We start from the raw sequence: 22,346 nt of genomic DNA on the forward strand, positions 1-22,346 counted from the left end.
AATCCGACACCCACAACATGAGCTGTGCTGAACACCAGTGTATGTGAATGCTCAAAGAGCTGCTAGAGTTGTGTGTCAGTATTTCGACCGTGTGAAGTGCAAATGTTATCGTGTCACGCACTATCCGCCCACTACGTAGCGTTCTGTGTCAGCACGCAGTTTTCGCCAGTACTCTGTGTTCATAGCTGTTTCCATAGCTAGGCTGCTTCCAGCACAATGCATGCACCATACGAAAGTGGCCGTTGCGCGATTTTGATTACCTGAGCCTTCGACATCACTTGATGTACGAATACTGGCAAGAATTCTTGCTACATTCGAAGGTGCACCTTCCACTTTCAGCCTACCTGGTTGCTTCATTTGCCACGCAAACTCTTCCTGAGGACGCTACATGAAATAACATCGCATCTCATCGGCTTAATGACATGATGCTACTGAATTGAAGACCGCTACAGGCATCCGGTTCCATGGTGTAATGGTTAGCACTCTGGACTTTGAATCCAGCGATCCGAGTTCGAGTCTCGGTGGAACCTGATGCTGTGTTTTGCGCTCGTTTCTAGAAATGTGTACGAGCCGGTAGTTGGAATTGTATATGCAGAATTTTAGCTAGGATCATGTAACGCAAATTGTTAATAGCAGTCCACACGTGAATGGGGAACGCTCCAAATGCTTATGCTTTTGATACTAGGATTAATAACGGAACGAAAGGGGTTCAACTGCGAGAAGACGCCCTCAGCTGTTTCTCCCAGCAGGAAAGACATCTCTCCGTTTTGGGTGCTGCATGCGCATGCATTTAACAAACGTGCATGCGATGTACTAGTTCCTGGGAAACGAATAGAATCGCTGTACGTGCCAGTCTTTACGTATAGATATAAGTGAGCGAAGACGGCTTAATCCTGCCACGTAGATTGCTTTCCACATGACGCACTTGCCAGTCTCTTGGGCCGGTGGCCCACATGCAGTTTGTCCTGTTGCGTGGCTTACTTTCAGAGACTCGCAAGTTTAACGTAGTGTTTGGTTGTCGCGAAAGTGAGAATTAGGGCCTGTCCGGGATTTGAACCCGGGACCTCCTGCACCCAAAGCAGGAATCATACCCCTAGACCAACAGGCCGCACAAGGAAGCACGTCTGCACCCCGCCACCTACTGACATCTTGCCGCACTTGCTGGTTGCAGCATACAATCTGGACCATATTCTCAAAGAGCTTTCTTAATCCGACACCCACAACATGAGCTGTGCTGAACACCAGTGTATGTGAATGCTCAAAGAGCTGCTAGAGTTGTGTGTCAGTATTTCGACCGTGTGAAGTGCAAATGTCATCGTGTCACGCACTATCCGCCCACTACGTAGCGTTCTGTGTCAGCACGCAGTTTTCGCCAGTACTCTGTGTCCATAGCTGTTTCCATAGCTAGGCTGCTTCCAGCACAATGCATGCACCATACGAAAGTGGCCGTTGCGCGATTTTGATTACCTGAGCCTTCGACATCACTTGATGTACGAATACTGGCAAGAATTCTTGCTACATTCGAAGGTGCACCTTCCACTTTCAGCCTACCTGGTTGCTTCATTTGCCACGCAAACTCTTCCTGAGGACGCTACATGAAATAACATCGCATCTCATCGGCTTAATGACATGATGCTACTGAATTGAAGACCGCTACAGGCATCCGGTTCCATGGTGTAATGGTTAGCACTCTGGACTTTGAATCCAGCGATCCGAGTTCGAGTCTCGGTGGAACGTGACGCTGTGTTTTGCGCTCGTTTCTAGAAATGTGTACGAGCCGGTAGTTGGAATTGTATATGCAGAATTTTAGCTAGGATCATGTAACGCAAATTGTTAATAGCAGTCCACACGTGAATGGGGAACGCTCCAAATGCTTATGCTTTTGATACTAGGATCAATAACGGAACGAAAGGGGTTCAACTGCGAGAAGACGCCCTCAGCTGTTTCTCCCAGCAGGAAAGACATCTCTCCGTTTTGGGTGCTGCATGCGCATGCATTTAACAAACGTGCATGCGATGTACTAGTTCCTGGGAAACGAATAGAATCGCTGTACGTGCCAGTCTTTACGTATAGATATAAGTGAGCGAAGACGGCTTAATCCTGCCACGTAGATTGCTTTCCACATGACGCACTTGCCAGTCTCTTGGGCCGGTGGCCCACATGCAGTTTGTCCTGTTGCGTGGCTTACTTTCAGAGACTCGCAAGTTTAACGTAGTGTTTGGTTGTCGCGAAAGTGAGAAGTAGGGCCTGTCCGGGATTTGAACCCGGGACCTCCTGCACCCAAAGCAGGAATCATACCCCTAGACCAACAGGCCGCACAAGGAAGCACGTCTGCACCCCGCCACCTACTGACATCTTGCCGCACTTGCTAGTTGCAGCATACAATCTGGACCATATTCTCAAAGAGCTTTCTTAATCCGACACCCACAACATGAGCTGTGCTGAACACCAGTGTATGTGAATGCTCAAAGAGCTGCTAGAGTTGTGTGTCAGTATTTCGACCGTGTGAAGTGCAAATGTTATCGTGTCACGCACTATCCGCCCACTACGTAGCGTTCTGTGTCAGCACGCAGTTTTCGCCAGTACTCTGTGTCCATAGCTGTTTCCATAGCTAGGCTGCTTCCAGCACAATGCATGCACCATACGAAAGTGGCCGTTGCGCGATTTTGATTACCTGAGCCTTCGACATCACTTGATGTACGAATACTGGCAAGAATTCTTGCTACATTCGAAGGTGCACCTTCCACTTTCAGCCTACCTGGTTGCTTCATTTGCCACGCAAACTCTTCCTGAGGACGCTACATGAAATAACATCGCATCTCATCGGCTTAATGACATGATGCTACTGAATTGAAGACCGCTACAGGCATCCGGTTCCATGGTGTAATGGTTAGCACTCTGGACTTTGAATCCAGCGATCCGAGTTCGAGTCTCGGTGGAACCTGACGCTGTGTTTTGCGCTCGTTTCTAGAAATGTGTACGAGCCGGTAGTTGGAATTGTATATGCAGAATTTTAGCTAGGATCATGTAACGCAAATTGTTAATAGCAGTCCACACGTGAATGGGGAACGCTCCAAATGCTTATGCTTTTGATACTAGGATTAATAACGGAACGAAAGGGGTTCAACTGCGAGAAGACGCCCTCAGCTGTTTCTCCCAGCAGGAAAGACATCTCTCCGTTTTGGGTGCTGCATGCGCATGCATTTAACAAACGTGCATGCGATGTACTAGTTCCTGGGAAACGAATAGAATCGCTGTACGTGCCAGTCTTTACGTATAGATATAAGTGAGCGAAGACGGCTTAATCCTGCCACGTAGATTGCTTTCCACATGACGCACTTGCCAGTCTCTTGGGCCGGTGGCCCACATGCAGTTTGTCCTGTTGCGTGGCTTACTTTCAGAGACTCGCAAGTTTAACGTAGTGTTTGGTTGTCGCGAAAGTGAGAATTAGGGCCTGTCCGGGATTTGAACCCGGGACCTCCTGCACCCAAAGCAGGAATCATACCCCTAGACCAACAGGCCGCACAAGGAAGCACGTCTGCACCCCGCCACCTACTGACATCTTGCCGCACTTGCTAGTTGCAGCATACAATCTGGACCATATTCTCAAAGAGCTTTCTTAATCCGACACCCACAACATGAGCTGTGCTGAACACCAGTGTATGTGAATGCTCAAAGAGCTGCTAGAGTTGTGTGTCAGTATTTCGACCGTGTGAAGTGCAAATGTCATCGTGTCACGCACTATCCGCCCACTACGTAGCGTTCTGTGTCAGCACGCAGTTTTCGCCAGTACTCTGTGTCCATAGCTGTTTCCATAGCTAGGCTGCTTCCAGCACAATGCATGCACCATACGAAAGTGGCCGTTGCGCGATTTTGATTACCTGAGCCTTCGACATCACTTGATGTACGAATACTGGCAAGAATTCTTGCTACATTCGAAGGTGCACCTTCCACTTTCAGCCTACCTGGTTGCTTCATTTGCCACGCAAACTCTTCCTGAGGACGCTACATGAAATAACATCGCATCTCATCGGCTTAATGACATGATGCTACTGAATTGAAGACCGCTACAGGCATCCGGTTCCATGGTGTAATGGTTAGCACTCTGGACTTTGAATCCAGCGATCCGAGTTCGAGTCTCGGTGGAACGTGACGCTGTGTTTTGCGCTCGTTTCTAGAAATGTGTACGAGCCGGTAGTTGGAATTGTATATGCAGAATTTTAGCTAGGATCATGTAACGCAAATTGTTAATAGCAGTCCACACGTGAATGGGGAACGCTCCAAATGCTTATGCTTTTGATACTAGGATCAATAACGGAACGAAAGGGGTTCAACTGCGAGAAGACGCCCTCAGCTGTTTCTCCCAGCAGGAAAGACATCTCTCCGTTTTGGGTGCTGCATGCGCATGCATTTAACAAACGTGCATGCGATGTACTAGTTCCTGGGAAACGAATAGAATCGCTGTACGTGCCAGTCTTTACGTATAGATATAAGTGAGCGAAGACGGCTTAATCCTGCCACGTAGATTGCTTTCCACATGACGCACTTGCCAGTCTCTTGGGCCGGTGGCCCACATGCAGTTTGTCCTGTTGCGTGGCTTACTTTCAGAGACTCGCAAGTTTAACGTAGTGTTTGGTTGTCGCGAAAGTGAGAAGTAGGGCCTGTCCGGGATTTGAACCCGGGACCTCCTGCACCCAAAGCAGGAATCATACCCCTAGACCAACAGGCCGCACAAGGAAGCACGTCTGCACCCCGCCACCTACTGACATCTTGCCGCACTTGCTAGTTGCAGCATACAATCTGGACCATATTCTCAAAGAGCTTTCTTAATCCGACACCCACAACATGAGCTGTGCTGAACACCAGTGTATGTGAATGCTCAAAGAGCTGCTAGAGTTGTGTGTCAGTATTTCGACCGTGTGAAGTGCAAATGTTATCGTGTCACGCACTATCCGCCCACTACGTAGCGTTCTGTGTCAGCACGCAGTTTTCGCCAGTACTCTGTGTCCATAGCTGTTTCCATAGCTAGGCTGCTTCCAGCACAATGCATGCACCATACGAAAGTGGCCGTTGCGCGATTTTGATTACCTGAGCCTTCGACATCACTTGATGTACGAATACTGGCAAGAATTCTTGCTACATTCGAAGGTGCACCTTCCACTTTCAGCCTACCTGGTTGCTTCATTTGCCACGCAAACTCTTCCTGAGGACGCTACATGAAATAACATCGCATCTCATCGGCTTAATGACATGATGCTACTGAATTGAAGACCGCTACAGGCATCCGGTTCCATGGTGTAATGGTTAGCACTCTGGACTTTGAATCCAGCGATCCGAGTTCGAGTCTCGGTGGAACCTGACGCTGTGTTTTGCGCTCGTTTCTAGAAATGTGTACGAGCCGGTAGTTGGAATTGTATATGCAGAATTTTAGCTAGGATCATGTAACGCAAATTGTTAATAGCAGTCCACACGTGAATGGGGAACGCTCCAAATGCTTATGCTTTTGATACTAGGATTAATAACGGAACGAAAGGGGTTCAACTGCGAGAAGACGCCCTCAGCTGTTTCTCCCAGCAGGAAAGACATCTCTCCGTTTTGGGTGCTGCATGCGCATGCATTTAACAAACGTGCATGCGATGTACTAGTTCCTGGGAAACGAATAGAATCGCTGTACGTGCCAGTCTTTACGTATAGATATAAGTGAGCGAAGACGGCTTAATCCTGCCACGTAGATTGCTTTCCACATGACGCACTTGCCAGTCTCTTGGGCCGGTGGCCCACATGCAGTTTGTCCTGTTGCGTGGCTTACTTTCAGAGACTCGCAAGTTTAACGTAGTGTTTGGTTGTCGCGAAAGTGAGAATTAGGGCCTGTCCGGGATTTGAACCCGGGACCTCCTGCACCCAAAGCAGGAATCATACCCCTAGACCAACAGGCCGCACAAGGAAGCACGTCTGCACCCCGCCACCTACTGACATCTTGCCGCACTTGCTAGTTGCAGCATACAATCTGGACCATATTCTCAAAGAGCTTTCTTAATCCGACACCCACAACATGAGCTGTGCTGAACACCAGTGTATGTGAATGCTCAAAGAGCTGCTAGAGTTGTGTGTCAGTATTTCGACCGTGTGAAGTGCAAATGTCATCGTGTCACGCACTATCCGCCCACTACGTAGCGTTCTGTGTCAGCACGCAGTTTTCGCCAGTACTCTGTGTCCATAGCTGTTTCCATAGCTAGGCTGCTTCCAGCACAATGCATGCACCATACGAAAGTGGCCGTTGCGCGATTTTGATTACCTGAGCCTTCGACATCACTTGATGTACGAATACTGGCAAGAATTCTTGCTACATTCGAAGGTGCACCTTCCACTTTCAGCCTACCTGGTTGCTTCATTTGCCACGCAAACTCTTCCTGAGGACGCTACATGAAATAACATCGCATCTCATCGGCTTAATGACATGATGCTACTGAATTGAAGACCGCTACAGGCATCCGGTTCCATGGTGTAATGGTTAGCACTCTGGACTTTGAATCCAGCGATCCGAGTTCGAGTCTCGGTGGAACCTGACGCTGTGTTTTGCGCTCGTTTCTAGAAATGTGTACGAGCCGGTAGTTGGAATTGTATATGCAGAATTTTAGCTAGGATCATGTAACGCAAATTGTTAATAGCAGTCCACACGTGAATGGGGAACGCTCCAAATGCTTATGCTTTTGATACTAGGATTAATAACGGAACGAAAGGGGTTCAACTGCGAGAAGACGCCCTCAGCTGTTTCTCCCAGCAGGAAAGACATCTCTCCGTTTTGGGTGCTGCATGCGCATGCATTTAACAAACGTGCATGCGATGTACTAGTTCCTGGGAAACGAATAGAATCGCTGTACGTGCCAGTCTTTACGTATAGATATAAGTGAGCGAAGACGGCTTAATCCTGCCACGTAGATTGCTTTCCACATGACGCACTTGCCAGTCTCTTGGGCCGGTGGCCCACATGCAGTTTGTCCTGTTGCGTGGCTTACTTTCAGAGACTCGCAAGTTTAACGTAGTGTTTGGTTGTCGCGAAAGTGAGAAGTAGGGCCTGTCCGGGATTTGAACCCGGGACCTCCTGCACCCAAAGCAGGAATCATACCCCTAGACCAACAGGCCGCACAAGGAAGCACGTCTGCACCCCGCCACCTACTGACATCTTGCCGCACTTGCTAGTTGCAGCATACAATCTGGACCATATTCTCAAAGAGCTTTCTTAATCCGACACCCACAACATGAGCTGTGCTGAACACCAGTGTATGTGAATGCTCAAAGAGCTGCTAGAGTTGTGTGTCAGTATTTCGACCGTGTGAAGTGCAAATGTTATCGTGTCACGCACTATCCGCCCACTACGTAGCGTTCTGTGTCAGCACGCAGTTTTCGCCAGTACTCTGTGTTCATAGCTGTTTCCATAGCTAGGCTGCTTCCAGCACAATGCATGCACCATACGAAAGTGGCCGTTGCGCGATTTTGATTACCTCAGCCTTCGACATCACTTGATGTACGAATACTGGCAAGAATTCTTGCTACATTCGAAGGTGCACCTTCCACTTTCAGCCTACCTGGTTGCTTCATTTGCCACGCAAACACTTCCTGAGGACGCTACATGAAATAACATCGCATCTCATCGGCTTAATGACATGATGCTACTGAATTGAAGACCGCTACAGGCATCCGGTTCCATGGTGTAATGGTTAGCACTCTGGACTTTGAATCCAGCGATCCGAGTTCGAGTCTCGGTGGAACCTGACGCTGTGTTTTGCGCTCGTTTCTAGAAATGTGTACGAGCCGGTAGTTGGAATTGTATATGCAGAATTTTAGCTAGGATCATGTAACGCAAATTGTTAATAGCAGTCCACACGTGAATGGGGAACGCTCCAAATGCTTATGCTTTTGATACTAGGATTAATAACGGAACGAAAGGGGTTCAACTGCGAGAAGACGCCCTCAGCTGTTTCTCCCAGCAGGAAAGACATCTCTCCGTTTTGGGTGCTGCATGCGCATGCATTTAACAAACGTGCATGCGATGTACTAGTTCCTGGGAAACGAATAGAATCGCTGTACGTGCCAGTCTTTACGTATAGATATAAGTGAGCGAAGACGGCTTAATCCTGCCACGTAGATTGCTTTCCACATGACGCACTTGCCAGTCTCTTGGGCCGGTGGCCCACATGCAGTTTGTCCTGTTGCGTGGCTTACTTTCAGAGACTCGCAAGTTTAACGTAGTGTTTGGTTGTCGCGAAAGTGAGAAGTAGGGCCTGTCCGGGATTTGAACCCGGGACCTCCTGCACCCAAAGCAGGAATCATACCCCTAGACCAACAGGCCGCACAAGGAAGCACGTCTGCACCCCGCCACCTACTGACATCTTGCCGCACTTGCTAGTTGCAGCATACAATCTGGACCATATTCTCAAAGAGCTTTCTTAATCCGACACCCACAACATGAGCTGTGCTGAACACCAGTGTATGTGAATGCTCAAAGAGCTGCTAGAGTTGTGTGTCAGTATAACGACCGTGTGAAGTGCAAATGTCATCGTGTCACGCACTATCCGCCCACTACGTAGCGTTCTGTGTCAGCACGCAGTTTTCGCCAGTACTCTGTGTCCATAGCTGTTTCCATAGCTAGGCTGCTTCCAGCACAATGCATGCACCATACGAAAGTGGCCGTTGCGCGATTTTGATTACCTGAGCCTTCGACATCACTTGATGTACGAATACTGGCAAGAATTCTTGCTACATTCGAAGGTGCACCTTCCACTTTCAGCCTACCTGGTTGCTTCATTTGCCACGCAAACTCTTCCTGAGGACGCTACATGAAATAACATCGCATCTCATCGGCTTAATGACATGATGCTACTGAATTGAAGACCGCTACAGGCATCCGGTTCCATGGTGTAATGGTTAGCACTCTGGACTTTGAATCCAGCGATCCGAGTTCGAGTCTCGGTGGAACGTGACGCTGTGTTTTGCGCTCGTTTCTAGAAATGTGTACGAGCCGGTAGTTGGAATTGTATATGCAGAATTTTAGCTAGGATCATGTAACGCAAATTGTTAATAGCAGTCCACACGTGAATGGGGAACGCTCCAAATGCTTATGCTTTTGATACTAGGATCAATAACGGAACGAAAGGGGTTCAACTGCGAGAAGACGCCCTCAGCTGTTTCTCCCAGCAGGAAAGACATCTCTCCGTTTTGGGTGCTGCATGCGCATGCATTTAACAAACGTGCATGCGATGTACTAGTTCCTGGGAAACGAATAGAATCGCTGTACGTGCCAGTCTTTACGTATAGATATAAGTGAGCGAAGACGGCTTAATCCTGCCACGTAGATTGCTTTCCACATGACGCACTTGCCAGTCTCTTGGGCCGGTGGCCCACATGCAGTTTGTCCTGTTGCGTGGCTTACTTTCAGAGACTCGCAAGTTTAACGTAGTGTTTGGTTGTCGCGAAAGTGAGAAGTAGGGCCTGTCCGGGATTTGAACCCGGGACCTCCTGCACCCAAAGCAGGAATCATACCCCTAGACCAACAGGCCGCACAAGGAAGCACGTCTGCACCCCGCCACCTACTGACATCTTGCCGCACTTGCTAGTTGCAGCATACAATCTGGACCATATTCTCAAAGAGCTTTCTTAATCCGACACCCACAACATGAGCTGTGCTGAACACCAGTGTATGTGAATGCTCAAAGAGCTGCTAGAGTTGTGTGTCAGTATTTCGACCGTGTGAAGTGCAAATGTTATCGTGTCACGCACTATCCGCCCACTACGTAGCGTTCTGTGTCAGCACGCAGTTTTCGCCAGTACTCTGTGTCCATAGCTGTTTCCATAGCTAGGCTGCTTCCAGCACAATGCATGCACCATACGAAAGTGGCCGTTGCGCGATTTTGATTACCTGAGCCTTCGACATCACTTGATGTACGAATACTGGCAAGAATTCTTGCTACATTCGAAGGTGCACCTTCCACTTTCAGCCTACCTGGTTGCTTCATTTGCCACGCAAACTCTTCCTGAGGACGCTACATGAAATAACATCGCATCTCATCGGCTTAATGACATGATGCTACTGAATTGAAGACCGCTACAGGCATCCGGTTCCATGGTGTAATGGTTAGCACTCTGGACTTTGAATCCAGCGATCCGAGTTCGAGTCTCGGTGGAACCTGACGCTGTGTTTTGCGCTCGTTTCTAGAAATGTGTACGAGCCGGTAGTTGGAATTGTATATGCAGAATTTTAGCTAGGATCATGTAACGCAAATTGTTAATAGCAGTCCACACGTGAATGGGGAACGCTCCAAATGCTTATGCTTTTGATACTAGGATTAATAACGGAACGAAAGGGGTTCAACTGCGAGAAGACGCCCTCAGCTGTTTCTCCCAGCAGGAAAGACATCTCTCCGTTTTGGGTGCTGCATGCGCATGCATTTAACAAACGTGCATGCGATGTACTAGTTCCTGGGAAACGAATAGAATCGCTGTACGTGCCAGTCTTTACGTATAGATATAAGTGAGCGAAGACGGCTTAATCCTGCCACGTAGATTGCTTTCCACATGACGCACTTGCCAGTCTCTTGGGCCGGTGGCCCACATGCAGTTTGTCCTGTTGCGTGGCTTACTTTCAGAGACTCGCAAGTTTAACGTAGTGTTTGGTTGTCGCGAAAGTGAGAAGTAGGGCCTGTCCGGGATTTGAACCCGGGACCTCCTGCACCCAAAGCAGGAATCATACCCCTAGACCAACAGGCCGCACAAGGAAGCACGTCTGCACCCCGCCACCTACTGACATCTTGCCGCACTTGCTAGTTGCAGCATACAATCTGGACCATATTCTCAAAGAGCTTTCTTAATCCGACACCCACAACATGAGCTGTGCTGAACACCAGTGTATGTGAATGCTCAAAGAGCTGCTAGAGTTGTGTGTCAGTATTTCGACCGTGTGAAGTGCAAATGTTATCGTGTCACGCACTATCCGCCCACTACGTAGCGTTCTGTGTCAGCACGCAGTTTTCGCCAGTACTCTGTGTCCATAGCTGTTTCCATAGCTAGGCTGCTTCCAGCACAATGCATGCACCATACGAAAGTGGCCGTTGCGCGATTTTGATTACCTGAGCCTTCGACATCACTTGATGTACGAATACTGGCAAGAATTCTTGCTACATTCGAAGGTGCACCTTCCACTTTCAGCCTACCTGGTTGCTTCATTTGCCACGCAAACTCTTCCTGAGGACGCTACATGAAATAACATCGCATCTCATCGGCTTAATGACATGATGCTACTGAATTGAAGACCGCTACAGGCATCCGGTTCCATGGTGTAATGGTTAGCACTCTGGACTTTGAATCCAGCGATCCGAGTTCGAGTCTCGGTGGAACCTGACGCTGTGTTTTGCGCTCGTTTCTAGAAATGTGTACGAGCCGGTAGTTGGAATTGTATATGCAGAATTTTAGCTAGGATCATGTAACGCAAATTGTTAATAGCAGTCCACACGTGAATGGGGAACGCTCCAAATGCTTATGCTTTTGATACTAGGATTAATAACGGAACGAAAGGGGTTCAACTGCGAGAAGACGCCCTCAGCTGTTTCTCCCAGCAGGAAAGACATCTCTCCGTTTTGGGTGCTGCATGCGCATGCATTTAACAAACGTGCATGCGATGTACTAGTTCCTGGGAAACGAATAGAATCGCTGTACGTGCCAGTCTTTACGTATAGATATAAGTGAGCGAAGACGGCTTAATCCTGCCACGTAGATTCCTTTCCACATGACGCACTTGCCAGTCTCTTGGGCCGGTGGCCCACATGCAGTTTGTCCTGTTGCGTGGCTTACTTTCAGAGACTCGCAAGTTTAACGTAGTGTTTGGTTGTCGCGAAAGTGAGAAGTAGGGCCTGTCCGGGATTTGAACCCGGGACCTCCTGCACCCAAAGCAGGAATCATACCCCTAGACCAACAGGCCGCACAAGGAAGCACGTCTGCACCCCGCCACCTACTGACATCTTGCCGCACTTGCTAGTTGCAGCATACAATCTGGACCATATTCTCAAAGAGCTTTCTTAATCCGACACCCACAACATGAGCTGTGCTGAACACCAGTGTATGTGAATGCTCAAAGAGCTGCTAGAGTTGTGTGTCAGTATTTCGACCGTGTGAAGTGCAAATGTTATCGTGTCACGCACTATCCGCCCACTACGTAGCGTTCTGTGTCAGCACGCAGTTTTCGCCAGTACTCTGTGTCCATAGCTGTTTCCATAGCTAGGCTGCTTCCAGCACAATGCATGCACCATACGAAAGTGGCCGTTGCGCGATTTTGATTACCTGAGCCTTCGACATCACTTGATGTACGAATACTGGCAAGAATTCTTGCTACATTCGAAGGTGCACCTTCCACTTTCAGCCTACCTGGTTGCTTCATTTGCCACGCAAACACTTCCTGAGGACGCTACATGAAATAACATCGCATCTCATCGGCTTAATGACATGATGCTACTGAATTGAAGACCGCTACAGGCATCCGGTTCCATGGTGTAATGGTTAGCACTCTGGACTTTGAATCCAGCGATCCGAGTTCGAGTCTCGGTGGAACCTGACGCTGTGTTTTGCGCTCGTTTCTAGAAATGTGTACGAGCCGGTAGTTGGAATTGTATATGCAGAATTTTAGCTAGGATCATGTAACGCAAATTGTTAATAGCAGTCCACACGTGAATGGGGAACGCTCCAAATGCTTATGCTTTTGATACTAGGATTAATAACGGAACGAAAGGGGTTCAACTGCGAGAAGACGCCCTCAGCTGTTTCTCCCAGCAGGAAAGACATCTCTCCGTTTTGGGTGCTGCATGCGCATGTATTTAACAAACGTGCATGCGATGTACTAGTTCCTGGGAAACGAATAGAATCGCTGTACGTGCCAGTCTTTACGTATAGATATAAGTGAGCGAAGACGGCTTAATCCTGCCACGTAGATTGCTTTCCACATGACGCACTTGCCAGTCTCTTGGGCCGGTGGCCCACATGCAGTTTGTCCTGTTGCGTGGCTTACTTTCAGAGACTCGCAAGTTTAACGTAGTGTTTGGTTGTCGCGAAAGTGAGAAGTAGGGCCTGTCCGGGATTTGAACCCGGGACCTCCTGCACCCAAAGCAGGAATCATACCCCTAGACCAACAGGCCGCACAAGGAAGCACGTCTGCACCCCGCCACCTACTGACATCTTGCCGCACTTGCTAGTTGCAGCATACAATCTGGACCATATTCTCAAAGAGCTTTCTTAATCCGACACCCACAACATGAGCTGTGCTGAACACCAGTGTATGTGAATGCTCAAAGAGCTGCTAGAGTTGTGTGTCAGTATTTCGACCGTGTGAAGTGCAAATGTTATCGTGTCACGCACTATCCGCCCACTACGTAGCGTTCTGTGTCAGCACGCAGTTTTCGCCAGTACTCTGTGTCCATAGCTGTTTCCATAGCTAGGCTGCTTCCAGCACAATGCATGCACCATACGAAAGTGGCCGTTGCGCGATTTTGATTACCTGAGCCTTCGACATCACTTGATGTACGAATACTGGCAAGAATTCTTGCTACATTCGAAGGTGCACCTTCCACTTTCAGCCTACCTGGTTGCTTCATTTGCCACGCAAACACTTCCTGAGGACGCTACATGAAATAACATCGCATCTCATCGGCTTAATGACATGATGCTACTGAATTGAAGACCGCTACAGGCATCCGGTTCCATGGTGTAATGGTTAGCACTCTGGACTTTGAATCCAGCGATCCGAGTTCGAGTCTCGGTGGAACCTGACGCTGTGTTTTGCGCTCGTTTCTAGAAATGTGTACGAGCCGGTAGTTGGAATTGTATATGCAGAATTTTAGCTAGGATCATGTAACGCAAATTGTTAATAGCAGTCCACACGTGAATGGGGAACGCTCCAAATGCTTATGCTTTTGATACTAGGATTAATAACGGAACGAAAGGGGTTCAACTGCGAGAAGACGCCCTCAGCTGTTTCTCCCAGCAGGAAAGACATCTCTCCGTTTTGGGTGCTGCATGCGCATGCATTTAACAAACGTGCATGCGATGTACTAGTTCCTGGGAAACGAATAGAATCGCTGTACGTGCCAGTCTTTACGTATAGATATAAGTGAGCGAAGACGGCTTAATCCTGCCACGTAGATTGCTTTCCACATGACGCACTTGCCAGTCTCTTGGGCCGGTGGCCCACATGCAGTTTGTCCTGTTGCGTGGCTTACTTTCAGAGACTCGCAAGTTTAACGTAGTGTTTGGTTGTCGCGAAAGTGAGAAGTAGGGCCTGTCCGGGATTTGAACCCGGGACCTCCTGCACCCAAAGCAGGAATCATACCCCTAGACCAACAGGCCGCACAAGGAAGCACGTCTGCACCCCGCCACCTACTGACATCTTGCCGCACTTGCTAGTTGCAGCATACAATCTGGACCATATTCTCAAAGAGCTTTCTTAATCCGACACCCACAACATGAGCTGTGCTGAACACCAGTGTATGTGAATGCTCAAAGAGCTGCTAGAGTTGTGTGTCAGTATTTCGACCGTGTGAAGTGCAAATGTTATCGTGTCACGCACTATCCGCCCACTACGTAGCGTTCTGTGTCAGCACGCAGTTTTCGCCAGTACTCTGTGTCCATAGCTGTTTCCATAGCTAGGCTGCTTCCAGCACAATGCATGCACCATACGAAAGTGGCCGTTGCGCGATTTTGATTACCTGAGCCTTCGACATCACTTGATGTACGAATACTGGCAAGAATTCTTGCTACATTCGAAGGTGCACCTTCCACTTTCAGCCTACCTGGTTGCTTCATTTGCCACGCAAACACTTCCTGAGGACGCTACATGAAATAACATCGCATCTCATCGGCTTAATGACATGATGCTACTGAATTGAAGACCGCTACAGGCATCCGGTTCCATGGTGTAATGGTTAGCACTCTGGACTTTGAATCCAGCGATCCGAGTTCGAGTCTCGGTGGAACCTGACGCTGTGTTTTGCGCTCGTTTCTAGAAATGTGTACGAGCCGGTAGTTGGAATTGTATATGCAGAATTTTAGCTAGGATCATGTAACGCAAATTGTTAATAGCAGTCCACACGTGAATGGGGAACGCTCCAAATGCTTATGCTTTTGATACTAGGATCAATAACGGAACGAAAGGGGTTCAACTGCGAGAAGACGCCCTCAGCTGTTTCTCCCAGCAGGAAAGACATCTCTCCGTTTTGGGTGCTGCATGCGCATGCATTTAACAAACGTGCATGCGATGTACTAGTTCCTGGGAAACGAATAGAATCGCTGTACGTGCCAGTCTTTACGTATAGATATAAGTGAGCGAAGACGGCTTAATCCTGCCACGTAGATTGCTTTCCACATGACGCACTTGCCAGTCTCTTGGGCCGGTGGTCCACATGCAGTTTGTCCTGTTGCGTGGCTTACTTTCAGAGACTCGCAAGTTTAACGTAGTGTTTGGTTGTCGCGAAAGTGAGAAGTAGGGCCTGTCCGGGATTTGAACCCGGGACCTCCTGCACCCAAAGCAGGAATCATACCCCTAGACCAACAGGCCGCACAAGGAAGCACGTCTGCACCCCGCCACCTACTGACATCTTGCCGCACTTGCTAGTTGCAGCATACAATCTGGACCATATTCTCAAAGAGCTTTCTTAATCCGACACCCACAACATGAGCTGTGCTGAACTCCAGTGTATGTGAATGCTCAAAGAGCTGCTAGAGTTGTGTGTCAGTATTTCGACCGTGTGAAGTGCAAATGTTATCGTGTCACGCACTATCCGCCCACTACGTAGCGTTCTGTGTCAGCACGCAGTTTTCGCCAGTACTCTGTGTCCATAGCTGTTTCCATAGCTAGGCTGCTTCCAGCACAATGCATGCACCATACGAAAGTGGCCGTTGCGCGATTTTGATTACCTGAGCCTTCGACATCACTTGATGTACGAATACTGGCAAGAATTCTTGCTACATTCGAAGGTGCACCTTCCACTTTCAGCCTACCTGGTTGCTTCATTTGCCACGCAAACTCTTCCTGAGGACGCTACATGAAATAACATCGCATCTCATCGGCTTAATGACATGATGCTACTGAATTGAAGACCGCTACAGGCATCCGGTTCCATGGTGTAATGGTTAGCACTCTGGACTTTGAATCCAGCGATCCGAGTTCGAGTCTCGGTGGAACCTGACGCTGTGTTTTGCGCTCGTTTCTAGAAATGTGTACGAGCCGGTAGTTGGAATTGTATATGCAGAATTTTAGCTAGGATCATGTAACGCAAATTGTTAATAGCAGTCCACACGTGAATGGGGAACGCTCCAAATGCTTATGCTTTTGATACTAGGATTAATAACGGAACGAAAGGGGTTCAACTGCGAGAAGACGCCCTCAGCTGTTTCTCCCAGCAGGAAAGACATCTCTCCGTTTTGGGTGCTGCATGCGCATGCATTTAACAAACGTGCATGCGATGTACTAGTTCCTGGGAAACGAATAGAATCGCTGTACGTGCCAGTCTTTACGTATAGATATAAGTGAGCGAAGACGGCTTAATCCTGCCACGTAGATTGCTTTCCACATGACGCACTTGCCAGTCTCTTGGGCCGGTGGCCCACATGCAGTTTGTCCTGTTGCGTGGCTTACTTTCAGAGACTCGCAAGTTTAACGTAGTGTTTGGTTGTCGCGAAAGTGAGAAGTAGGGCCTGTCCGGGATTTGAACCCGGGACCTCCTGCACCCAAAGCAGGAATCATACCCCTAGACCAACAGGCCGCACAAGGAAGCACGTCTGCACCCCGCCACCTACTGACATCTTGCCGCACTTGCTAGTTGCAGCATACAATCTGGACCATATTCTCAAAGAGCTTTCTTAATCCGACACCCACAACATGAGCTGTGCTGAACACCAGTGTATGTGAATGCTCAAAGAGCTGCTAGAGTTGTGTGTCAGTATTTCGACCGTGTGAAGTGCAAATGTTATCGTGTCACGCACTATCCGCCCACTACGTAGCGTTCTGTGTCAGCACGCAGTTTTCGCCAGTACTCTGTGTCCATAGCTGTTTCCATAGCTAGGCTGCTTCCAGCACAATGCATGCACCATACGAAAGTGGCCGTTGCGCGATTTTGATTACCTGAGCCTTCGACATCACTTGATGTACGAATACTGGCAAGAATTCTTGCTACATTCGAAGGTGCACCTTCCACTTTCAGCCTACCTGGTTGCTTCATTTGCCACGCAAACACTTCCTGAGGACGCTACATGAAATAACATCGCATCTCATCGGCTTAATGACATGATGCTACTGAATTGAAGACCGCTACAGGCATCCGGTTCCATGGTGTAATGGTTAGCACTCTGGACTTTGAATCCAGCGATCCGAGTTCGAGTCTCGGTGGAACCTGACGCTGTGTTTTGCGCTCGTTTCTAGAAATGTGTACGAGCCGGTAGTTGGAATTGTATATGCAGAATTTTAGCTAGGATCATGTAACGCAAATTGTTAATAGCAGTCCACACGTGAATGGGGAACGCTCCAAATGCTTATGCTTTTGATACTAGGATCAATAACGGAACGAAAGGGGTTCAACTGCGAGAAGACGCCCTCAGCTGTTTCTCCCAGCAGGAAAGACATCTCTCCGTTTTGGGTGCTGCATGCGCATGCATTTAACAAACGTGCATGCGATGTACTAGTTCCTGGGAAACGAATAGAATCGCTGTACGTGCCAGTCTTTACGTATAGATATAAGTGAGCGAAGACGGCTTAATCCTGCCACGTAGATTGCTTTCCACATGACGCACTTGCCAGTCTCTTGGGCCGGTGGTCCACATGCAGTTTGTCCTGTTGCGTGGCTTACTTTCAGAGACTCGCAAGTTTAACGTAGTGTTTGGTTGTCGCGAAAGTGAGAAGTAGGGCCTGTCCGGGATTTGAACCCGGGACCTCCTGCACCCAAAGCAGGAATCATACCCCTAGACCAACAGGCCGCACAAGGAAGCACGTCTGCACCCCGCCACCTACTGACATCTTGCCGCACTTGCTAGTTGCAGCATACAATCTGGACCATATTCTCAAAGAGCTTTCTTAATCCGACATCCACAACATGAGCTGTGCTGAACTCCAGTGTATGTGAATGCTCAAAGAGCTGCTAGAGTTGTGTGTCAGTATTTCGACCGTGTGAAGTGCAAATGTTATCGTGTCACGCACTATCCGCCCACTACGTAGCGTTCTGTGTCAGCACGCAGTTTTCGCCAGTACTCTGTGTCCATAGCTGTTTCCATAGCTAGGCTGCTTCCAGCACAATGCATGCACCATACGAAAGTGGCCGTTGCGCGATTTTGATTACCTCAGCCTTCGACATCACTTGATGTACGAATACTGGCAAGAATTCTTGCTACATTCGAAGGTGCACCTTCCACTTTCAGCCTACCTGGTTGCTTCATTTGCCACGCAAACTCTTCCTGAGGACGCTACATGAAATAACATCGCATCTCATCGGCTTAATGACATGATGCTACTGAATTGAAGACCGCTACAGGCATCCGGTTCCATGGTGTAATGGTTAGCACTCTGGACTTTGAATCCAGCGATCCGAGTTCGAGTCTCGGTGGAACCTGACGCTGTGTTTTGCGCTCGTTTCTAGAAATGTGTACGAGCCGGTAGTTGGAATTGTATATGCAGAATTTTAGCTAGGATCATGTAACGCAAATTGTTAATAGCAGTCCACACGTGAATGGGGAACGCTCCAAATGCTTATGCTTTTGATACTAGGATTAATAACGGAACGAAAGGGGTTCAACTGCGAGAAGACGCCCTCAGCTGTTTCTCCCAGCAGGAAAGACATCTCTCCGTTTTGGGTGCTGCATGCGCATGCATTTAACAAACGTGCATGCGATGTACTAGTTCCTGGGAAACGAATAGAATCGCTGTACGTGCCAGTCTTTACGTATAGATATAAGTGAGCGAAGACGGCTTAATCCTGCCACGTAGATTGCTTTCCACATGACGCACTTGCCAGTCTCTTGGGCCGGTGGCCCACATGCAGTTTGTCCTGTTGCGTGGCTTACTTTCAGAGACTCGCAAGTTTAACGTAGTGTTTGGTTGTCGCGAAAGTGAGAAGTAGGGCCTGTCCGGGATTTGAACCCGGGACCTCCTGCACCCAAAGCAGGAATCATACCCCTAGACCAACAGGCCGCACAAGGAAGCACGTCTGCACCCCGCCACCTACTGACATCTTGCCGCACTTGCTAGTTGCAGCATACAATCTGGACCATATTCTCAAAGAGCTTTCTTAATCCGACACCCACAACATGAGCTGTGCTGAACACCAGTGTATGTGAATGCTCAAAGAGCTGCTAGAGTTGTGTGTCAGTATTTCGACCGTGTGAAGTGCAAATGTTATCGTGTCACGCACTATCCGCCCACTACGTAGCGTTCTGTGTCAGCACGCAGTTTTCGCCAGTACTCTGTGTCCATAGCTGTTTCCATAGCTAGGCTGCTTCCAGCACAATGCATGCACCATACGAAAGTGGCCGTTGCGCGATTTTGATTACCTGAGCCTTCGACATCACTTGATGTACGAATACTGGCAAGAATTCTTGCTACATTCGAAGGTGCACCTTCCACTTTCAGCCTACCTGGTTGCTTCATTTGCCACGCAAACACTTCCTGAGGACGCTACATGAAATAACATCGCATCTCATCGGCTTAATGACATGATGCTACTGAATTGAAGACCGCTACAGGCATCCGGTTCCATGGTGTAATGGTTAGCACTCTGGACTTTGAATCCAGCGATCCGAGTTCGAGTCTCGGTGGAACCTGACGCTGTGTTTTGCGCTCGTTTCTAGAAATGTGTACGAGCCGGTAGTTGGAATTGTATATGCAGAATTTTAGCTAGGATCATGTAACGCAAATTGTTAATAGCAGTCCACACGTGAATGGGGAACGCTCCAAATGCTTATGCTTTTGATACTAGGATTAATAACGGAACGAAAGGGGTTCAACTGCGAGAAGACGCCCTCAGCTGTTTCTCCCAGCAGGAAAGACATCTCTCCGTTTTGGGTGCTGCATGCGCATGCATTTAACAAACGTGCATGCGATGTACTAGTTCCTGGGAAACGAATAGAATCGCTGTACGTGCCAGTCTTTACGTATAGATATAAGTGAGCGAAGACGGCTTAATCCTGCCACGTAGATTGCTTTCCACATGACGCACTTGCCAGTCTCTTGGGCCGGTGGCCCACATGCAGTTTGTCCTGTTGCGTGGCTTACTTTCAGAGACTCGCAAGTTTAACGTAGTGTTTGGTTGTCGCGAAAGTGAGAAGTAGGGCCTGTCCGGGATTTGAACCCGGGACCTCCTGCACCCAAAGCAGGAATCATACCCCTAGACCAACAGGCCGCACAAGGAAGCACGTTTGCACCCCGCCACCTACTGACATCTTGCCGCACTTGCTAGTTGCAGCATACAATCTGGACCATATTCTCAAAGAGCTTTCTTAATCCGACACCCACAACATGAGCTGTGCTGAACACCAGTGTATGTGAATGCTCAAAGAGCTGCTAGAGTTGTATGTCAGTATTTCGACCGTGTGAAGTGCAAATGTTATCGTGTCACGCACTATCCGCCCACTACGTAGCGTTCTGTGTCAGCACGCAGTTTTCGCCAGTACTCTGTGTCCATAGCTGTTTCCATAGCTAGGCTGCTTCCAGCACAATGCATGCACCATACGAAAGTGGCCGTTGCGCGATTTTGATTACCTGAGCCTTCGACATCACTTGATGTACGAATACTGGCAAGAATTCTTGCTACATTCGAAGGTGCACCTTCCACTTTCAGCCTACCTGGTTGCTTCATTTGCCACGCAAACACTTCCTGAGGACGCTACATGAAATAACATCGCATCTCATCGGCTTAATGACATGATGCTACTGAATTGAAGACCGCTACAGGCATCCGGTTCCATGGTGTAATGGTTAGCACTCTGGACTTTGAATCCAGCGATCCGAGTTCGAGTCTCGGTGGAACCTGACGCTGTGTTTTGCGCTCGTTTCTAGAAATGTGTACGAGCCGGTAGTTGGAATTGTATATGCAGAATTTTAGCTAGGATCATGTAACGCAAATTGTTAATAGCAGTCCACACGTGAATGGGGAACGCTCCAAATGCTTATGCTTTTGATACTAGGATTAATAACGGAACGAAAGGGGTTCAACTGCGAGAAGACGCCCTCAGCTGTTTCTCCCAGCAGGAAAGACATCTCTCCGTTTTGGGTGCTGCATGCGCATGCATTTAACAAACGTGCATGCGATGTACTAGTTCCTGGGAAACGAATAGAATCGCTGTACGTGCCAGTCTTTACGTATAGATATAAGTGAGCGAAGACGGCTTAATCCTGCCACGTAGATTGCTTTCCACATGACGCACTTGCCAGTCTCTTGGGCCGGTGGCCCACATGCAGTTTGTCCTGTTGCGTGGCTTACTTTCAGAGACTCGCAAGTTTAACGTAGTGTTTGGTTGTCGCGAAAGTGAGAAGTAGGGCCTGTCCGGGATTTGAACCCGGGACCTCCTGCACCCAAAGCAGGAATCATACCCCTAGACCAACAGGCCGCACAAGGAAGCACGTCTGCACCCCGCCACCTACTGACATCTTGCCGCACTTGCTAGTTGCAGCATACAATCTGGACCATATTCTCAAAGAGCTTTCTTAATCCGACACCCACAACATGAGCTGTGCTGAACACCAGTGTATGTGAATGCTCAAAGAGCTGCTAGAGTTGTGTGTCAGTATTTCGACCGTGTGAAGTGCAAATGTTATCGTGTCACGCACTATCCGCCCACTACGTAGCGTTCTGTGTCAGCACGCAGTTTTCGCCAGTACTCTGTGTCCATAGCTGTTTCCATAGCTAGGCTGCTTCCAGCACAATGCATGCACCATACGAAAGTGGCCGTTGCGCGATTTTGATTACCTGAGCCTTCGACATCACTTGATGTACGAATACTGGCAAGAATTCTTGCTACATTCGAAGGTGCACCTTCCACTTTCAGCCTACCTGGTTGCTTCATTTGCCACGCAAACACTTCCTGAGGACGCTACATGAAATAACATCGCATCTCATCGGCTTAATGACATGATGCTACTGAATTGAAGACCGCTACAGGCATCCGGTTCCATGGTGTAATGGTTAGCACTCTGGACTTTGAATCCAGCGATCCGAGTTCGAGTCTCGGTGGAACCTGACGCTGTGTTTTGCGCTCGTTTCTAGAAATGTGTACGAGCCGGTAGTTGGAATTGTATATGCAGAATTTTAGCTAGGATCATGTAACGC

General features: G+C 48.6%; 37 non-coding genes across 37 annotated transcripts; 19 read left to right on the forward strand and 18 right to left on the reverse strand.

The window, feature by feature from the left end:
• Nucleotides 1-458: 458 nt before the first annotated feature.
• Nucleotides 459-530, forward strand: Trnaq-uug (transfer RNA glutamine (anticodon UUG)). Its single transcript has one exon. It is a non-coding gene; the product is annotated as a tRNA-Gln (tRNA).
• A 506-nt stretch (nucleotides 531-1,036) lies between these two features.
• Nucleotides 1,037-1,108, reverse strand: Trnap-ugg (transfer RNA proline (anticodon UGG)). The gene has a single exon. It is a non-coding gene; the product is annotated as a tRNA-Pro (tRNA).
• A 557-nt stretch (nucleotides 1,109-1,665) lies between these two features.
• On the forward strand, nucleotides 1,666-1,741 carry Trnaq-uug (transfer RNA glutamine (anticodon UUG)). The gene has a single exon. It is a non-coding gene; the product is annotated as a tRNA-Gln (tRNA).
• A 502-nt stretch (nucleotides 1,742-2,243) lies between these two features.
• Trnap-ugg (transfer RNA proline (anticodon UGG)) lies at nucleotides 2,244-2,315 on the reverse strand. Its single transcript has one exon. It is a non-coding gene; the product is annotated as a tRNA-Pro (tRNA).
• Nucleotides 2,316-2,872: 557 nt separating this feature from the next.
• Nucleotides 2,873-2,944, forward strand: Trnaq-uug (transfer RNA glutamine (anticodon UUG)). Its single transcript has one exon. It is a non-coding gene; the product is annotated as a tRNA-Gln (tRNA).
• Nucleotides 2,945-3,450: 506 nt separating this feature from the next.
• Nucleotides 3,451-3,522, reverse strand: Trnap-ugg (transfer RNA proline (anticodon UGG)). The gene has a single exon. It is a non-coding gene; the product is annotated as a tRNA-Pro (tRNA).
• Nucleotides 3,523-4,079: 557 nt separating this feature from the next.
• Trnaq-uug (transfer RNA glutamine (anticodon UUG)) lies at nucleotides 4,080-4,155 on the forward strand. Its single transcript has one exon. It is a non-coding gene; the product is annotated as a tRNA-Gln (tRNA).
• Nucleotides 4,156-4,657: 502 nt separating this feature from the next.
• Nucleotides 4,658-4,729, reverse strand: Trnap-ugg (transfer RNA proline (anticodon UGG)). The gene has a single exon. It is a non-coding gene; the product is annotated as a tRNA-Pro (tRNA).
• A 557-nt stretch (nucleotides 4,730-5,286) lies between these two features.
• On the forward strand, nucleotides 5,287-5,358 carry Trnaq-uug (transfer RNA glutamine (anticodon UUG)). The gene has a single exon. It is a non-coding gene; the product is annotated as a tRNA-Gln (tRNA).
• A 506-nt stretch (nucleotides 5,359-5,864) lies between these two features.
• Trnap-ugg (transfer RNA proline (anticodon UGG)) lies at nucleotides 5,865-5,936 on the reverse strand. The gene has a single exon. It is a non-coding gene; the product is annotated as a tRNA-Pro (tRNA).
• A 557-nt stretch (nucleotides 5,937-6,493) lies between these two features.
• Trnaq-uug (transfer RNA glutamine (anticodon UUG)) lies at nucleotides 6,494-6,565 on the forward strand. The gene has a single exon. It is a non-coding gene; the product is annotated as a tRNA-Gln (tRNA).
• Nucleotides 6,566-7,071: 506 nt separating this feature from the next.
• Nucleotides 7,072-7,143, reverse strand: Trnap-ugg (transfer RNA proline (anticodon UGG)). Its single transcript has one exon. It is a non-coding gene; the product is annotated as a tRNA-Pro (tRNA).
• A 557-nt stretch (nucleotides 7,144-7,700) lies between these two features.
• Trnaq-uug (transfer RNA glutamine (anticodon UUG)) lies at nucleotides 7,701-7,772 on the forward strand. Its single transcript has one exon. It is a non-coding gene; the product is annotated as a tRNA-Gln (tRNA).
• A 506-nt stretch (nucleotides 7,773-8,278) lies between these two features.
• Nucleotides 8,279-8,350, reverse strand: Trnap-ugg (transfer RNA proline (anticodon UGG)). The gene has a single exon. It is a non-coding gene; the product is annotated as a tRNA-Pro (tRNA).
• Nucleotides 8,351-8,907: 557 nt separating this feature from the next.
• Nucleotides 8,908-8,983, forward strand: Trnaq-uug (transfer RNA glutamine (anticodon UUG)). The gene has a single exon. It is a non-coding gene; the product is annotated as a tRNA-Gln (tRNA).
• A 502-nt stretch (nucleotides 8,984-9,485) lies between these two features.
• Trnap-ugg (transfer RNA proline (anticodon UGG)) lies at nucleotides 9,486-9,557 on the reverse strand. The gene has a single exon. It is a non-coding gene; the product is annotated as a tRNA-Pro (tRNA).
• Nucleotides 9,558-10,114: 557 nt separating this feature from the next.
• On the forward strand, nucleotides 10,115-10,186 carry Trnaq-uug (transfer RNA glutamine (anticodon UUG)). Its single transcript has one exon. It is a non-coding gene; the product is annotated as a tRNA-Gln (tRNA).
• A 506-nt stretch (nucleotides 10,187-10,692) lies between these two features.
• Nucleotides 10,693-10,764, reverse strand: Trnap-ugg (transfer RNA proline (anticodon UGG)). Its single transcript has one exon. It is a non-coding gene; the product is annotated as a tRNA-Pro (tRNA).
• A 557-nt stretch (nucleotides 10,765-11,321) lies between these two features.
• Trnaq-uug (transfer RNA glutamine (anticodon UUG)) lies at nucleotides 11,322-11,393 on the forward strand. Its single transcript has one exon. It is a non-coding gene; the product is annotated as a tRNA-Gln (tRNA).
• Nucleotides 11,394-11,899: 506 nt separating this feature from the next.
• On the reverse strand, nucleotides 11,900-11,971 carry Trnap-ugg (transfer RNA proline (anticodon UGG)). Its single transcript has one exon. It is a non-coding gene; the product is annotated as a tRNA-Pro (tRNA).
• A 557-nt stretch (nucleotides 11,972-12,528) lies between these two features.
• On the forward strand, nucleotides 12,529-12,600 carry Trnaq-uug (transfer RNA glutamine (anticodon UUG)). The gene has a single exon. It is a non-coding gene; the product is annotated as a tRNA-Gln (tRNA).
• Nucleotides 12,601-13,106: 506 nt separating this feature from the next.
• Nucleotides 13,107-13,178, reverse strand: Trnap-ugg (transfer RNA proline (anticodon UGG)). Its single transcript has one exon. It is a non-coding gene; the product is annotated as a tRNA-Pro (tRNA).
• Nucleotides 13,179-13,735: 557 nt separating this feature from the next.
• On the forward strand, nucleotides 13,736-13,807 carry Trnaq-uug (transfer RNA glutamine (anticodon UUG)). Its single transcript has one exon. It is a non-coding gene; the product is annotated as a tRNA-Gln (tRNA).
• A 506-nt stretch (nucleotides 13,808-14,313) lies between these two features.
• Nucleotides 14,314-14,385, reverse strand: Trnap-ugg (transfer RNA proline (anticodon UGG)). Its single transcript has one exon. It is a non-coding gene; the product is annotated as a tRNA-Pro (tRNA).
• Nucleotides 14,386-14,942: 557 nt separating this feature from the next.
• Trnaq-uug (transfer RNA glutamine (anticodon UUG)) lies at nucleotides 14,943-15,014 on the forward strand. The gene has a single exon. It is a non-coding gene; the product is annotated as a tRNA-Gln (tRNA).
• A 506-nt stretch (nucleotides 15,015-15,520) lies between these two features.
• Trnap-ugg (transfer RNA proline (anticodon UGG)) lies at nucleotides 15,521-15,592 on the reverse strand. Its single transcript has one exon. It is a non-coding gene; the product is annotated as a tRNA-Pro (tRNA).
• A 557-nt stretch (nucleotides 15,593-16,149) lies between these two features.
• On the forward strand, nucleotides 16,150-16,221 carry Trnaq-uug (transfer RNA glutamine (anticodon UUG)). The gene has a single exon. It is a non-coding gene; the product is annotated as a tRNA-Gln (tRNA).
• Nucleotides 16,222-16,727: 506 nt separating this feature from the next.
• On the reverse strand, nucleotides 16,728-16,799 carry Trnap-ugg (transfer RNA proline (anticodon UGG)). The gene has a single exon. It is a non-coding gene; the product is annotated as a tRNA-Pro (tRNA).
• Nucleotides 16,800-17,356: 557 nt separating this feature from the next.
• Nucleotides 17,357-17,428, forward strand: Trnaq-uug (transfer RNA glutamine (anticodon UUG)). Its single transcript has one exon. It is a non-coding gene; the product is annotated as a tRNA-Gln (tRNA).
• Nucleotides 17,429-17,934: 506 nt separating this feature from the next.
• Trnap-ugg (transfer RNA proline (anticodon UGG)) lies at nucleotides 17,935-18,006 on the reverse strand. Its single transcript has one exon. It is a non-coding gene; the product is annotated as a tRNA-Pro (tRNA).
• A 557-nt stretch (nucleotides 18,007-18,563) lies between these two features.
• On the forward strand, nucleotides 18,564-18,635 carry Trnaq-uug (transfer RNA glutamine (anticodon UUG)). Its single transcript has one exon. It is a non-coding gene; the product is annotated as a tRNA-Gln (tRNA).
• A 506-nt stretch (nucleotides 18,636-19,141) lies between these two features.
• Nucleotides 19,142-19,213, reverse strand: Trnap-ugg (transfer RNA proline (anticodon UGG)). Its single transcript has one exon. It is a non-coding gene; the product is annotated as a tRNA-Pro (tRNA).
• Nucleotides 19,214-19,770: 557 nt separating this feature from the next.
• Trnaq-uug (transfer RNA glutamine (anticodon UUG)) lies at nucleotides 19,771-19,842 on the forward strand. The gene has a single exon. It is a non-coding gene; the product is annotated as a tRNA-Gln (tRNA).
• A 506-nt stretch (nucleotides 19,843-20,348) lies between these two features.
• Trnap-ugg (transfer RNA proline (anticodon UGG)) lies at nucleotides 20,349-20,420 on the reverse strand. Its single transcript has one exon. It is a non-coding gene; the product is annotated as a tRNA-Pro (tRNA).
• Nucleotides 20,421-20,977: 557 nt separating this feature from the next.
• Nucleotides 20,978-21,049, forward strand: Trnaq-uug (transfer RNA glutamine (anticodon UUG)). Its single transcript has one exon. It is a non-coding gene; the product is annotated as a tRNA-Gln (tRNA).
• Nucleotides 21,050-21,555: 506 nt separating this feature from the next.
• On the reverse strand, nucleotides 21,556-21,627 carry Trnap-ugg (transfer RNA proline (anticodon UGG)). The gene has a single exon. It is a non-coding gene; the product is annotated as a tRNA-Pro (tRNA).
• A 557-nt stretch (nucleotides 21,628-22,184) lies between these two features.
• Nucleotides 22,185-22,256, forward strand: Trnaq-uug (transfer RNA glutamine (anticodon UUG)). Its single transcript has one exon. It is a non-coding gene; the product is annotated as a tRNA-Gln (tRNA).
• Nucleotides 22,257-22,346: the final 90 nt, after the last annotated feature.

The sequence above is a fragment of the Schistocerca cancellata genome, chromosome 2 (assembly GCF_023864275.1).
Source record: "Schistocerca cancellata isolate TAMUIC-IGC-003103 chromosome 2, iqSchCanc2.1, whole genome shotgun sequence".
Lineage (NCBI taxonomy): Eukaryota > Metazoa > Arthropoda > Insecta > Orthoptera > Acrididae > Schistocerca > Schistocerca cancellata.